The sequence below is a fragment of the Delphinus delphis genome, chromosome 9 (assembly GCF_949987515.2).
Source record: "Delphinus delphis chromosome 9, mDelDel1.2, whole genome shotgun sequence".
Lineage (NCBI taxonomy): Eukaryota > Metazoa > Chordata > Mammalia > Artiodactyla > Delphinidae > Delphinus > Delphinus delphis.
This window is the reverse complement of record NC_082691.1, coordinates 69,625,645-69,640,326: the sequence shown is the minus strand read 5'-3', so window position 1 is coordinate 69,640,326 and position 14,682 is coordinate 69,625,645. Positions and strand designations below refer to the sequence as shown.

At 37.4% G+C, this 14,682-nt stretch overlaps 1 protein-coding gene and 1 pseudogene across 4 annotated transcripts in view; one reads left to right on the top strand and one right to left on the bottom strand.

The window, feature by feature from the left end:
* IMMP2L (inner mitochondrial membrane peptidase subunit 2) overlaps positions 1 to 14,682 on the top strand; it is a 906,926-nt gene that overhangs the window by 311,063 nt on the left and 581,181 nt on the right. The window lies entirely within an intron of this gene.
* On the bottom strand, positions 4,232 to 7,511 carry LOC132431355 (mitochondrial import inner membrane translocase subunit TIM14 pseudogene; annotated as a pseudogene).

Below are 14,682 nucleotides of genomic sequence, written 5' to 3'. Positions count from 1 at the left end.
CTTCAAATACCTAAGCAATACCTGTAAGCACCTCCTTTCATTGACTGTAAAAAAAAAAATTTTTTTTTTTGTCCATTAAAGTGTATTTATTAAAGTGTCCATTAAAGTGTCCATTAAATTGCTTCAAGTTATTTGGTGCATAAATCATCTGGACACATGGAAAATCTGGTAGTTTCCTCCTTGGTGGAAAAGATATATGTGTGTATGTATGTATGTGTGTGCATATGGCATGTACTTCGTACTTACATATAAAGATAAAAGTCAAAACTGAGCATACATTTGCTTAGACCTTGGTCCTTAACTATAAATGCCATAATAAGTAGCACTTTGCTTCCTTGATTCATAAATGCTACTGTGGTCAGTTATACTGTCAGTAACAATCATTTCATGTAAGTAGACTAAGTTGGCATTAATTTTCTTATACATTGTTTTTTTCTTGCTAGACACTTTACGTGTGTTATTTAACTTGAAATAAATATTATCTCCTTTTTTACAGGTGAAAAAATTAACATTTAGAACTGTTAAGTGACTTACCCTTAAATCACACAGCTAGTAAGTTGTAGAGCGAGTATTTACATCTCTGTCTATCTAGCTCCAAAGCTTATGTATTTCACCTTTCCTTTCTACTCACTGTCTCGTATAGAGATAAAGTTTTGACAAAGCAGATCATATTTTCAATTTGATACATGATAGAAAACAGTGGTGAATGTGTTTAAAGCGACCTTTTTTTTTCTGGAAAGATTTGTTTATAAATTAGAATTGTTATTTTCCTCAAATGAGGCACACCCATGGTGACTTGGAGTATATTAACATGTTTTAGATGAATACAGTCTTATTCATAATATTCAAAAGCATATTAAATTAATAGTTTTAGAAAATAAGATGCAGGGCTTCCCTGGTGGCGCAGTAGTTGAGAGTCCGCCTGCCAATGCAGGGGTCGCAGGTTTGTGCCCTGGTCCAGGGGGTTCCCACATGCCGCGGAGCGGCTGGACCCGTGAGCCGTGGCCGCTGGACCTGCGCGTCCGGAGCCTGTGCTCCGCAACGGGAGAGGCCACAACAGTGAGAGGCCCGCGTACCGCAAAAAAAAAAAAAAAAAAAAAAAGAAGAAAATAAGATGCAAATGTGAATTAAATGTTTGTCTAATTCAAACATAAAAACATAAGGTATTGTTACCTTAAGGTGTTTCGAGCAAGAATGTGCGCATAACACTGTAGGGTTGACCTGTGCTGATGTGCTGTTACTATTGTACCACATGTGTTTTAGGTGCTCTATGGTTTACCTTTTAAAAGCATTTAGTGTTCATAAGGTATAAGGTCTGATGTCTAATGTGCCGTTGATAAACAGTTCATTGTGGCAGAGACTTAGGAGTGGGGGTTGGAATGGGAATGATGATGTTTACTTTTTCTGACACGCCACTAGCATGCTTCAGAAAGAAATTTGGCAAAGCTAATTGGAGAGACTACCAATACTATAAATTAGGTCCATAGCTTAGACTTGTGAGTACTAGCCTTTATAACAGACTTGACAGCAACACAAATCTGTTAAAAGAAAATGGAACTGTCCTTGACATGAAAAAATGGGATTGTCATAGATACAACACGTTGTGCAGTTTTTCCTTTTAATTACTGTATGAGAACAAAATCATGTTTTGCAGCTGGTCCTTCTTCATTTTCATTTGCCTTGACTAAATCTCACACCTAGGGGTTTGAAACATGACAGACAACAGGTGTGACTCTGTATCTAATAAACCACTGTAGTTTCTGTCCTTCCTTTAAAAATTGGCTATGTTGTAAACATCTGTAATACTAATCAAGACAGCCTTTTTCCCCTACTTTCCATACCATGGTTAGATTATATGTCTGAATCAAATCACAAACTTAAGTTATTAAATTACTCTTGCTAGAAGAATAGATTTTAAAGGAATGATGAGTTTCAGTCAGTTAAGTGCAGCTGGCAAGCAGCCATTCATTATGGCCTAGTGTGACGTTGATTTTTGACTAGAAGAAATGGAAACATAGCAGTCACTGTGTATCCTTAAGGAAACATTATATATTATTGATGTACTTTGTCTCCTTAAAAGCCACTACCAAAACTTTATTCAAATTGAATTTTGATTGTACTGATAAGGAAATCTATTCATAGTCGAAGTCAAACATTCATTATTGTGAAAATAAGATGCTAATCCCAAACTATCACCTTAGCAACTATTTCTACCACTGTTATTTAAGGACACAAGGTGTTTTATTATACACAAGACCTCTTTTTTTAAAGCAAAAATTACAAAATACACTTAATTACATTTAGTAGGAACACGTGGGCTGACTCATTGTGCGGATTAAATAGACTATCGAAACAAAATCAGTTGATTTGGCTCATTTTTTTTCTCCTACATTTTCTCCAGTGATTACTGCTCTCATCTACTTGCCAAATTGATGGGAGTTGGCAGTAAAAAATAAGCAGTTGAAAATGTGGGAGATTAAGTTTTCTGAATTTCATAGAGGGTCATCAGAGGGAAAAATTACAAAAAGAGTTGGTCTTAACGGGTTGATAGGTTGCATTATGAATTGTCTGTTTTCAGTTACAATCACCTAGACCTAATTTTAGAACCCTTGCCTTAAGAGAGTGTTATTTTTGTTTTCCATATTTTGATAAATACGGTAGTTTTAACAAAGAAGGTGTTCATAATTCTTGCATGATTTGTCTTGTCATTAAGTGTCAGAACCTTAGATTCTAATTGTATTAAGTCTGTGAAAATTAACAGTGGAAAGTGGTACAGTGTTTAATTTGCATAAATTAGGCCTTGTTGAAATTAGTGTCTAGGATATTGAATATTGGCTTCAGGGTCTGATCATACTGAATGCTGTACATAATGAAGTCTATTTGTGTAAGGCAAATAAATGAAGGGGGTGGTTTCAGGGACAGTTGGTAGTATTTAGTCACAGCTGTAGCTTGAATAGCAAACTGGCTATGGGATAGTGTTGAATTTAATGGGGATTTGAGCCAGTCATTCTCGTTCCAATTGGCAGAGACCTGGAATGAGTTCAAATTTGCGTATGAGGAAGATGTTCTGAGGCAGAGGCCCTGGAAGGGTTGCTGCTGCTTTGGACATAATGACAACAAGCCTGATTCATCTTCTTCAGCTAGGTTGGGGGGTACATCTTGATCTTCTCTACTCCTCCTCCACTCTGATGATGAAAGCTACAATTATTGCAATTATGGCAAGTATTACACGCATTCCCACTTAATTTTCAGAATAATTCTGAAAGGTAGTGTTTTTTTTGTTTTTTTTTTTCGGTACGTGGACCTCTCACTGTTGTGGCCTCTCCTGTTGCGGAGCACAGGCTCCGGACGCACAGGCTCAGCGGCCATGGCTCACGGGCCTAGCCACTCCGCGGCATGCGGGACGTTCCCGGACCAGGGCATGAACCTGTGTCCCCTGCATCGGCAGGCGGACGCTCAACCACTGCGCCACCAGGGAAGCCCAGTTGTTATTCTTATTTTTACAGATGTGAAAATTAAGATTCAGAGAATTTAAAGAACTTAATCAAGGTCATTCAGCTAATAAGTGGCAAAATTTAGACTCAAACTAGGTCTGTCCGATTGCAAAACCTTGACTTTTCCATCCACCACCACTATTACAAATTATCAAAAAAAATTAGAATAATTTTTCTCTGTAACATGTCTCTATTGGGTCAGCTTTCAGTTCAGCTTACATCATAAAAGCTATTTTCCCACATGACTGTTTTACCTTCTAACAGATCTTTTATCACTCATATTCTTCTTTTAGGTTATTTGGAGTGGGGGCTTAAAAGACAGGCAGCTGCTGGATTCTGTTCCTAGACTGACCCTGGAATCACCCCTGCCCTGTTTTATCTGTCTCTACCAGCTTGCAAGTGATGCTTTTCTGCATCTCCAATCTTCCAGGCTTTTATAATATTAAGTTATTGAGTGTGTGCCATATATAAGGCTCTCATATATAGTATTAAATCAGTAAATCATGGAAGAAGGAGAAAAAGGAAGAGGAAAGAAGAAAGAAATTTGTTAGTTTGGGAAATTGAACATTTCAGAGACAGATTGGGTTTACTTCAGAAGCCACCTTACCAGTCCATCTCTGGTGTGCTGTCTGTGTTACTTTCCCACTGAGCTGAGGTCTCCCAAGTGATGGCTCCTGAGTTCATATACAACTAAGTGATTTTTTTTTCTTTTTTTTTAGCTTTGAGGCATTTTATTATAAAAAGCTGGTACTCATATACATAAATAAGAACTTAAAATTCATCATACATTTACTTCATTTTTTAGCTTGACCTTCTAGTAAATCTTTAGCTTCATTGATTTTGGCTGCTATATAAGGAGATCCTCCCTTGTCTGGGTGATTTAAAAGCATAATTCATTGATGAGCGTCTCTTATTTTTCCCTTATTGGCAGTAGGGCTTACACCTAGTATTAATGCTGCTTCCCGTTTTGTCATTTTGGGTTCAAACCCACCTCTGTAATAGACACCACTGAAGGCAGATTTTGGTAGACTTTGAAAAACTTGTTTTACTTGAGGCTCCATATGCTTCACGGCTTGCAAAGCGTAACAGCCTGCAAATCCTGCAGCAGCAATGGTCAGTCCAGCTGCTACCACTGTACTGGTTCCCGCTACCATGGGAACTACCATGGTTCCCCCTGAGCTCCTCTGCTTCCACCGGGAGCACAGTTCATCCCACCCCACCAACTCTACACCTTTCGATTTTTCTTTTTTTTTTTTTATGAAAAAAGCCCCCCAAATGAGTCAGTATGGTGAATTAATTAGGAAAAAAGTATGCATTTCTGTGAGATTTGTAAGCTATTTTTATTGGTGCTTGTGAATGCTTTAAATTGAAGATTCTTTGTTCCTGACATTCTAAACTGCTTCTAGGTCCACAGAAACAAACACACTGGCAAAAATTCTACATCCTAACTTCTATCTAAATTTCATAAGAAGGATAATTGAAGTGTCGTTATGTAAATTCACGTTTTTTTGGTCTACACTAAAAACTGTGAAGAAAATAGCTGTAGGAATATTAGGCATGCATTCATTCATTCCACATTTATTATTTCTTTTGTATCATGTGTGATATTGAATCTTTTTGTGTGTGAAAATGATTTTGTTTAGTCGGGGTTTTTATTTTTGAGGAGTTTTTTCTGTTTTCCATTTTGAATTGTCTTACGATTCAACTTGACTTTCTAGAAGGCACTCTGAAATTTGGCAGTATTCCTTATAGAAGAAATTACTATACTTGACAGTTGTATTATATGATATTCTGTGAGAAATTCTCAGAGGAGTATCTCAGTTATTTTCAAAGTGTCTCCACTTAAAAAACTTTTTTTTTTTTTTTGTGGTATGTGGGCCTCTCACTGTTGTGGCCTCTCCCGTTGCGGAGCACAGGCTCCGGACACGCAGGCTCAGCGGCCATGGCTCATGGGCCCAGCTGCTCCGCGGCATGTGGGATCTTCCCGGACCAGGGCACGAACCCGCGTCCCCTGCGTCGGCAGGCGGACTCTCAACCACTGCACCACCAGGGAAGCCCTTAAAAAACTTTTTAATGAGCATTATAGTAGTATTTATTCATGATTCTCTGACTTACTTTATTTTGCTCATTTACTCAGTCATCGTTGATTCATTCATTTTCAGTTAATAAATATTTACTAAGCCCCTAACATGTGTGTTGCTCTTGGCAGATGAAATGGATATATTTCCCTTATGACACTTATCCTGTGTTGGGGAAGACAGATTAAACAAAGAAACACACTAAGTTGACAACTGGTGTGAGGAAAAGAACAGTGTGTTATGAGAGAGGCAGCAACCCACCTGAGAATGAGCAAGCAGGGAAGGCTTCATTGGGGAAGTAAAATTGAGCAGAGATCTGATGGATGCTGAAGAGTTAGTTAGCTCCATCAAGATTTGGGAGAAAGGCTATGTACATGTAGTTAGCCCTCTATATCCACAGATTTTGTATCTGGGGATAAGGAAGGCCGACTGTACCGTGTCATTTTATATAGCAGACCGGAGATTTGCGGATTTCAGTGTCCATGAGTGGTCCTGGAACCAATCCCCCCACAGATACTGAAGGAGGACTGTACCCTAAGGAGGGAACGAACTGGCCTTTTTGGAAGAACCAAAGAAAACCTGTGTGGTAGTTAGAGTAAAGGCTAAAGTTATGCAAGATGGGGTTTGCCATTTGACGATTTTCATTTCCAGGCATGAAGTGAAGTTTGCTAAGCTTTCATGCATTGTTTATAGTAGTAGGAAATATGTGATGGTGTAAATATCAGAATAATTTACCTTAACCATTTGAAAAACGGAGACAGCTTCGTGTTATGTTAGATGTCAGTTTTTAAATACTTGGAAAGGTAGACAGACCAAGTAATTTGATTGCTATAGGACTTGTGAACAATTCTTGGTTTTAGTTTTATAAATATTTTTCCTTGGGTTTTGCATGTACACCCATACACCACTTATTTAGCTGTTTTTCTTTTAAGGAAATCTTGTATTGTTTATTAAAGTGTTTAAGAAAATCTCTATCAAAATTTTTATTTACCTACCATATTATCTTTAAAAAGGCAGGATGGAGTTAATTTCCTCATTTGCTTTGTGTATTATCTTCTTGCAAAATGAAAACCCAAAGTCTTTTTCCAGATTACTGTTTTAAACTAAAGTAAAACATAAGACATACTAACCTATGGGTTTTTGGATGTGTACGAATGTGATTCTTTCAGGGACAGTGTGATCCTTGAAATAGCAATGTAACCTAAATATTTTATTAAAGAGCTGCTGGAAGTGAGCATATGTTTTGTTTGTGACTAGTATAATTCCTTTTGTATGTCACCGTCCAAAACTATTAACTCCTTTATTATGATATTTATTATTATAGAAGATTCCAGTTGCATTCTTTGTTAAACTAACTCCTCTTAAGTTCTGCCTTGTGGTACCAAGTGTTTTCTTGTTTTTGTCCCTTAAGGTGACTTGAAATTCTTTGTTGCTTCGGTGCAAAATTTAAATATATTCTCTCTTTATTCCTTCCAAACTCCAATATATTACTAGTTGACTAATCTGATAAAGTGGTTAAGGAGAATATGTTTATTGGTTAACGCTATTGTCTTGTACCTTAATTAATTCTTTCACTATTTTAAAACCAAAGGAATAACAAATGCAATAGAATATTACTGTGAGTTGAACGTAAGCAATCTAAAATCTGTATATATTTCATAACTTTTTCTTAATTTACGTTTCTTAAGTACTGTTTTAGGCTAGATATATTATCTTAAAAAATGGCATTTTTGCCATTCTGCTATCCTGTCTGATTGCTGTGCCGAATTCCTCGTCTGAGCTCCAGACATCTGCATCTAATTATCTGCCTGACATCTCCACCTGTATATCTCAAAGGCACCTCAAACTCAGCATCATTGCAGACTGGACCACGTTCTCTGCCAGTGTTTTCTATCTTAGTGAAGAACAACCACAACACATCCAGTTGTGTAAGCGCCATGTCTCAAATTTATCCTTGAAACCTCTTGCTACCTCATTCCTCATATTGCTTCCACCACAAAGATCTATTGATCTTATGTTCATCCACTGCCGTCCATCTCCAGTGACATTATCTGAGTCCAGGACGACTACAAGCATTGATTCACCTGTGTCTCTTCATCTACTCAGCTTCATATAACCTTTTGTCCCACTTGATCCAAAGTGATCTTTTGAAAATTCAAGTTTGCTGTCATGTGAATAGCCCTCATTATCTTCACTTATTTTAAGATGAAGACCATAGTTATTAAGGTAGCCTAAATGTCCCCATAAAGTCTGTTATCTGCCTGCCTCTCTAGCCTCACCCTCCCCATTTTCATGTAACATTTGAAATAAAATAACGTATGCAAAAAAACCTATAAGTTGTAAAACAAACAAACAAAAACACCAAAAAACCAAACCAAACAAAAAACTGAACAACCACGAATCTGCCCCCCAACTTAAAACTCTCTGCATCTCCCTGTGGGTGCCTCTTCATTATCTTTATTATCATTACGTCTTCCTGCTGAGATGTAAACACTATCCTGATATTTGTATTTTTATAAACCTTTGCTTTACAAAAACAAATAACATGATCTGAGAGAGAGTGAGAGATTGATTTTCCTTACTTAGAGATTTCCCTTACCAGCAGTGCATTAAAACTGTTTTGTTACTGAGTCTACTTGTATGACCATTGAAGGTCTCCTCAAGAGTTAGTCCCTATGTCACCTGAGATGAAAGTCTTTTTCAGATTCCTTTGCTTACTTAGCTGTCTATATTCCAGCTTCGTTGATTGTTAAGTTTTGTTCCTTGGTGATCGCTCGTTTTTCCCTTCCCCCAATCCCTGCCCATCATAGGGATTCTGTTGCTTTTGTTGGACCTCGCCTGCTCCCTGTTAACATCTGCCCATTCTTTTTTTTTGTTTTTTTTTTTGTTTGTTTGTTTCTTGCGGTACGTGGGCCTCTCACTGTTGTGGCCTCTCCCGTTGCAGAGCACAGGCTCCGGACGCGCAGGCTCAGCGGCCATGGCTCACGGGCCCAGCCACTCCGCGGCATGTGGGATCTTCCCGGACTGGGGCACGAACCCGCGTCCCCTGCATCGGCAGGTGGACTCTCAACCACTGCGCCACCAGGGAAGCCCAACATCTGCCCATTCTTTACTCCCAACTCAAGCATTTCCTTGCCAAATAAAACTTTCTTTGTCCCCCTTCCTCAGTAACCCCAAGCCCAAGTCAGTTTCCTTTGTTCCAGATATTCCTAGGTCTGCATTTCCTTTCTTTAGATTGTACCTTATTTTGTAATTGCATAGTTGGTAATGTGTTTGATTACTGCCTCTCTCTCTCTCTCTCCCCCACACCCACTCACTAAACTGAGGAAGGGGTATCATAGCATTATAATATCTTTAGGGCTTGACACAGAGCTTGGCATCTGAGTGGTGCACAGCAATTACTTAGTGAAAAAAGAAAAGACTGAAGAAATGAATGAGTAAACGTAACTCTACCTCAGCCTGAAGTTTCCTGTAAAACAGAGCTAGCATTGTCCCACATTCATTTTCAAGATAAGCTATGAACTTTAAGGTTTCTTGAAATTATACAACACTTTTATAATATATTAATAGTGTCATCAAAACTATTTTAAAAATAAGGGTAAAATAAGTATTTGATCTTTCTTCTGCATTTCTTTGCTTTTCAATCTCTTTATTCCTCAGATCCCTATGTGATCTAGAGTATGGAGGACCTTGCTAATGTTTGAGTTGATATCAGACCTCAGCAGGTACTTGTGAAGTGAAGAAGTGAATTATTTACAAGAAACTATCCTTCACGTGTATTAAATTGGTTGTAGAATGATCCAGTGTTGAAGAATACTGAGCACCAAGTACCCCACTTTCATCATTAAAACAATGCCCTCAGCACACCTTTCTCTTTCCTATGCCATCGTAACAAATAAAGACCTTGTTACTTCATCAACTCATTATCGTTTGGTTTCTATTTGGTGAAATCTAAAGAGATCTTCTGTGGTTATGGTTAGAAATTTATTAAAACATGCAAATCCCTGTTTCATAAAACTCAAAATAAACCATACGCTAGCCATCCTACACTATCCAGGGTCCTTTTTGGAATTACATCTAAGAGCTGAGAAAATGTAACACAGAGATTTTTACCAAAGCTTACATAATCTTTAGTTCTTTACGTTTGGGCTTTTTCTGAGCATTTCTCCAATGTAACATTTCCTGTATATTTAGACATAGTAAATGAAAAAATGCTTCTGATTGAACCTTATCAAACATTTGCCTTTGAAATGCAAAAGACTAGTGCACCCTAATGGCATGGAGTATTCTAATATATGCAATAATCCCTTTTCTCTTTTAGTTAAACACCCTGGAAATTCCTCATTAAATCCTATTTTATCCCTCATTGAGGTCATTCCCCGTGATAAATTAAGCACTTAAATGACACATGTTATCCTAGAAAGATGGAAGATGGCTGGGAGGGGCCTGGGGTGAGGTGATACGAGAGCATTTGGAACATGTGTAGCACATTCAGCAGGACCTTTCCTATCAGAAACCAGGGAGGATTTCAACTCTAAGAAAAAGTGGTTTCCTTGATTGCCTGACTGTAATGTTCATAGCCAGAGCTGATAAAATCATAGCTGGTACATATGTATCACTATCCTAACCCATAGTTCAGATGCTTTTAGTAATTGCAGTATTTGAAGTACAAACTACTAGGTATAAAATGAATAATATTGTAACTCAACTATATTCTTCAATATAAAAAGGGAAAGGATTCTTAAAAAATAATGTTCAGTATTTTCTTTGAAACAGAAATTAAGCATTGCTTAAATCAATAGTTTTTTTTAAGAATGAGACATGTAATTATTAAGAATTGATTTTGTTTCCATTGGAATATATCTGTCATCAATTTGGAGAGAAATTATTTTATTATTTATTTATTTGCGGTACGCGGGCCTCTCACTGCTGTGGCCTCTCCTGTTGCGGAGCACAGGCTCCAGACGCGCAGGCTCAGCGGCCATGGCTCACAGACCCAGCCGCTCCGCGGCATGTGGGATCTTCCCAGACCGGGGCACGAACCCGTGTTCCCTGCATCAGCAGGTGGACTCTCAACCACTGCACCACCAGGGAAGCCCGAGAGAAATTATTTTATAATAAAGGTGACTGAGTAGAAGAACCGAAGGTTTGTGTACTGTTGGTGTGTTGGCAAGTTGTTAGTATTTCAGATATATGACAAATAAGGGCTTAGTGTGACATTAATAGTAGGTAATTAAAAGAAAAACTGGCATTGCTAGTGCTTGTTGACTTACCTGTTTTGTACTTTAATGCTTACTGTTACGTCTTGGTCATTTTTGAAAGGTATAAATTATTTTACCTTTTGTTTTTACATATATCCATATTTTTTACAATGTAATAAATTGCCTCTTTCCTAAAATGGCTGAAGCCCTTTGTTAAATTTCTTTTTAAAAATTGATAGCTAACTGTAAGAGCAGAGGCTATATTTAATCATAGTCTTTCTTTTGTAAATAACTATAGAATGTTTATGCATTTTGGACAAAGCTTCAGGGGCAGAAAAGCTGCCCTTGCTCAAGTTAAGAAGTCTCCTACAAAATTCACTGGACTCGCTCAATATATGGTCAGTTTCTGGGAATGGATACAGCTGTGAACTTCAACTTGTTCCCCAGTCCTCTGTACATCCAACACATACTTGAGAGCTGACCTGTGGATGTGCTGGTCTTGGTCATTTAGTCCCCAGGATCATTAGGAAGCTACTTTGGTTCTTGTGCTTGAAGCTCCATGCTGCCTGGCTTTTGGAAGATATTTCCAGATAGAGACCTTTTTGCTTTTTGCCTCCCCCCGCCCCCCTGCCCCCATAAAAGGAAAGTTCTTCTTGTGGAGTCTGATTTTTTTTTTAAATGATAACCTAATGTTCTCCTGATACAAATTGATTGAAACAGACTTAGTTGTATTAAGTACTCTGATGCCACACACGTTGTATCCTGGCACACGTCCCAAATGCTCCTGTTCCCACCTTGACAGCTGTTTAGGTCTGTGGCTTTTATTTATATGCTGGCATCATGTGGCTAGTACTTACTCTTAAATTCAGGAGAAGAGAATTATTTTGTTTTCAATAAAGTTTTTTTTATAAAGTGCAAAGATGAAACTATTTCAACAGCAGATAATCTCTTAATGAAAGGATTCCTGGTTAACCCAAAGAAGCCAATCCTCACATTATTTCTGATAGATCTCTGTGGCCTAGGGTTATATTTCAATAGAAGTGGTTTAGGAATCTCTACATGCTGTTGAAACCAAAATTTGTCATGTTAGGCTCTCTAATAAATATAACTAATAAGAAAACAGATTAATAGTAGAAAGAAATTTTCAAAGTATTGATTCACTTGAAATGTTATAAATACTAATCTGGATTAACTTTAAAATGGGCTATGATGTGATATGTTTTTTTCTTGTATGTGCTAGAATTCTGCTTATAAGAATGCTTTATTGTTAACATATTTAAATGTAAAGAGATATGTATTGACAAACATACACACTCATCATCAGATGTCTGTTACATGCTTGCAGTATTAAAAGTGATTCATTCCTGACTTATGCAGAATTATGAGAGCAGCCTTATTGAAGGTTTCTATTCAGTTTTTGTCTTTTTAGGCAGTGACTTTATAGACACATATATGCTTTGGGATTCCTTTTTACCATTGTCCTTAGAGACTGGCAAAGGAAGTTGTAGGTAGATATGGTTTTGTTCAGAACAGGTTTCTAATATGCATTTTTTCCTCTTGGGTGCTAAAAAAACCAAAAACAAAAAACAACAAAAAAAAAACCTGGCTCTTACAGTAAGCCTAAAAGAAAACAGGTAGAAAGTGTATGATATATCCCACTTCCTTCTTTGCTTATTGATTTTTGGGAACATATGTTGACCAGAGGCAGAAAGTTTGTGGTCTCTTAACATAATGATTTGGGGAGCAACTGAAATGTAGAAAAAAGGGAAGAAGACAAAGAAGCAATGTTAATGGAATAATGCAGAATAGTGTGAGAAAATGCACACTGGTCTAAATGGAGTACTGCTGAGAAGGAAATAGTGGTGTGGCTCTTTGTACCTTGAAACTGGCAGTAGTGTCTGGTGAGTGCTGCTTTCTGTGCTACCAATGCCAGAGAAAAGATGTCTGGAACCTTTGAATGCTGCTTGCTCACCTCATCTCTACTTCCCCTCCCTTTTTTCCAAGTCAACATTTTCTGTGTGCTCATTTGCCCTCTCATCTATTACATTCCTTTTTTATCCTGACCCCTCCCGTTTCATCAGGGATATCAATTCACCAGTCAACTAACCCTTGGAAGTTGGCGTTTTCCAGTCATTTCCTCTCCACTGATTATTATCTTCACACATATCTTGACCCATATCTTGCTCATGTGGTTCTATGTAGTCCTGTTCCTTCTGTCCCATCACAGTATTGCTCTATTATTTCCTTTTCCTTGTAGCCTATTTTCTAAAAGGATGTTACAATGCTGTGGACTCAAATATCACATGTGATCATGCCCTTTCTGGAAAATGAACCAAAGATCATAACCAAAATTTGCCTGCTTTTTTTTGTTGGCAGAGTTAAAATTTCTTCCTTCACATTTCATTTACTTTATATTTAGCTAGAATTATGTTGATATAAAATGAAATTGTACCCTAACCTTCCTGTTACTGTGATAATCAAGTTGATCATCATATACCAGGAATTCAAAGAGCAGCATTGATCAAATAACTGAATGGCTCTTAACTAGCTGTTTGATGTTGGATTCCCTAGAAGCTGATGCTAAGATGAGGATTTATTTGCAAATAATAAAGTGAGAAACAAGTTAGGGAGTAATAAATGGGAAAGGCAGGACTGGGAAGGGAAAGAAGGGGTGTAATTTCAGGCAAAGTCTGTCCAAGTGCAGCTGAAGTTTAAAATTTCATGGAAGTTCTGTAGTATGAATTATGCCACTGTTCCAACCCAAGTTAAATGAACTGGACATTTATACTTCTATACCTGTCAACCACTGACTAAGGACCACAGGACTACAGGGTAAGGGAAGGTGGATGCTTGCCACAGTTGGACAAAAGGGCTCTAGTTAGCCTTAGGACAGAACAACATTTATGAGTGCTATTTTTTGAAGCAAAATTACACTGAAGTGTAAGAGGCACAATATGTATTATAATGTGCACAGGTCTTGTTGAAGAATTGTGATAGAATTAGATAATTTCTTTTCCTTTCTACTCCATAACTCTGCTCCTTTCTACACCATTTTCTTTTCTTGTCTTTTCTTTGGTTGCAACCCATTTCATTGATTGATTAGAGAAGGGAGGAGTATTTTCATAGCGCTACTGGATAACTGTGGACATTCTTCTTTAGTAATATACCGAAATTCAACAAGTGGTAATTGCTTAAAGATTAGTTAGTTATAAACATATTAATGAATTTTTTGTATTTTGTTATTTTAAAATCCATTGATCTACCATGCACTTTGAACAAATACTTTACCCAGGCATAATACTGTAACATCAACTGTTGGTCATTTCGAAAATGTTAATTCACTGAGTTTCGTAGATTTTCCAAATGTTGATGCATTTCATTATACAGCATAAACAAATCCCATTTGTTAATATTACCACATATCTAATCAGAAAAAATTGCACTGGGAAGCTTTTATGCTCCCAGAGGCCATTAGAAGTTTTTCAAATTTCTAGAAGATTTACCTCCCTCATTTTTGCAAAATACCTGCCCAATACCCAAGTCTGAAAAGTTGTAGGTTGTCTGTCAGTTGTTCCTTCAAGTAAAAATGGTGTTGCATGAAAAAAGTGGCTAGTTCAGCTGGCAACTAAAAAAAAACCACACAGGTGTGCTGCTCCTTGAAACACCTCTTACAGTTTAGTATGTAGCAATTGCTTTGTTTTTATTTACCATTTTATCACACAATAAAAAAAATTGAATCAAGGGTTGAGATATAACAGAATTAAGATTTTTTTACTGCTTCATCAAGGGCATTCTTAAATGAGACAAGCTTTGTTTGTTTCTTTTAAGGCATGCAAGTATGTGGCAGTGAAGAGTATAATGACAACTAATACAGTTTGCTGCCATGGCATTGACTTGTGCTAAGGCACC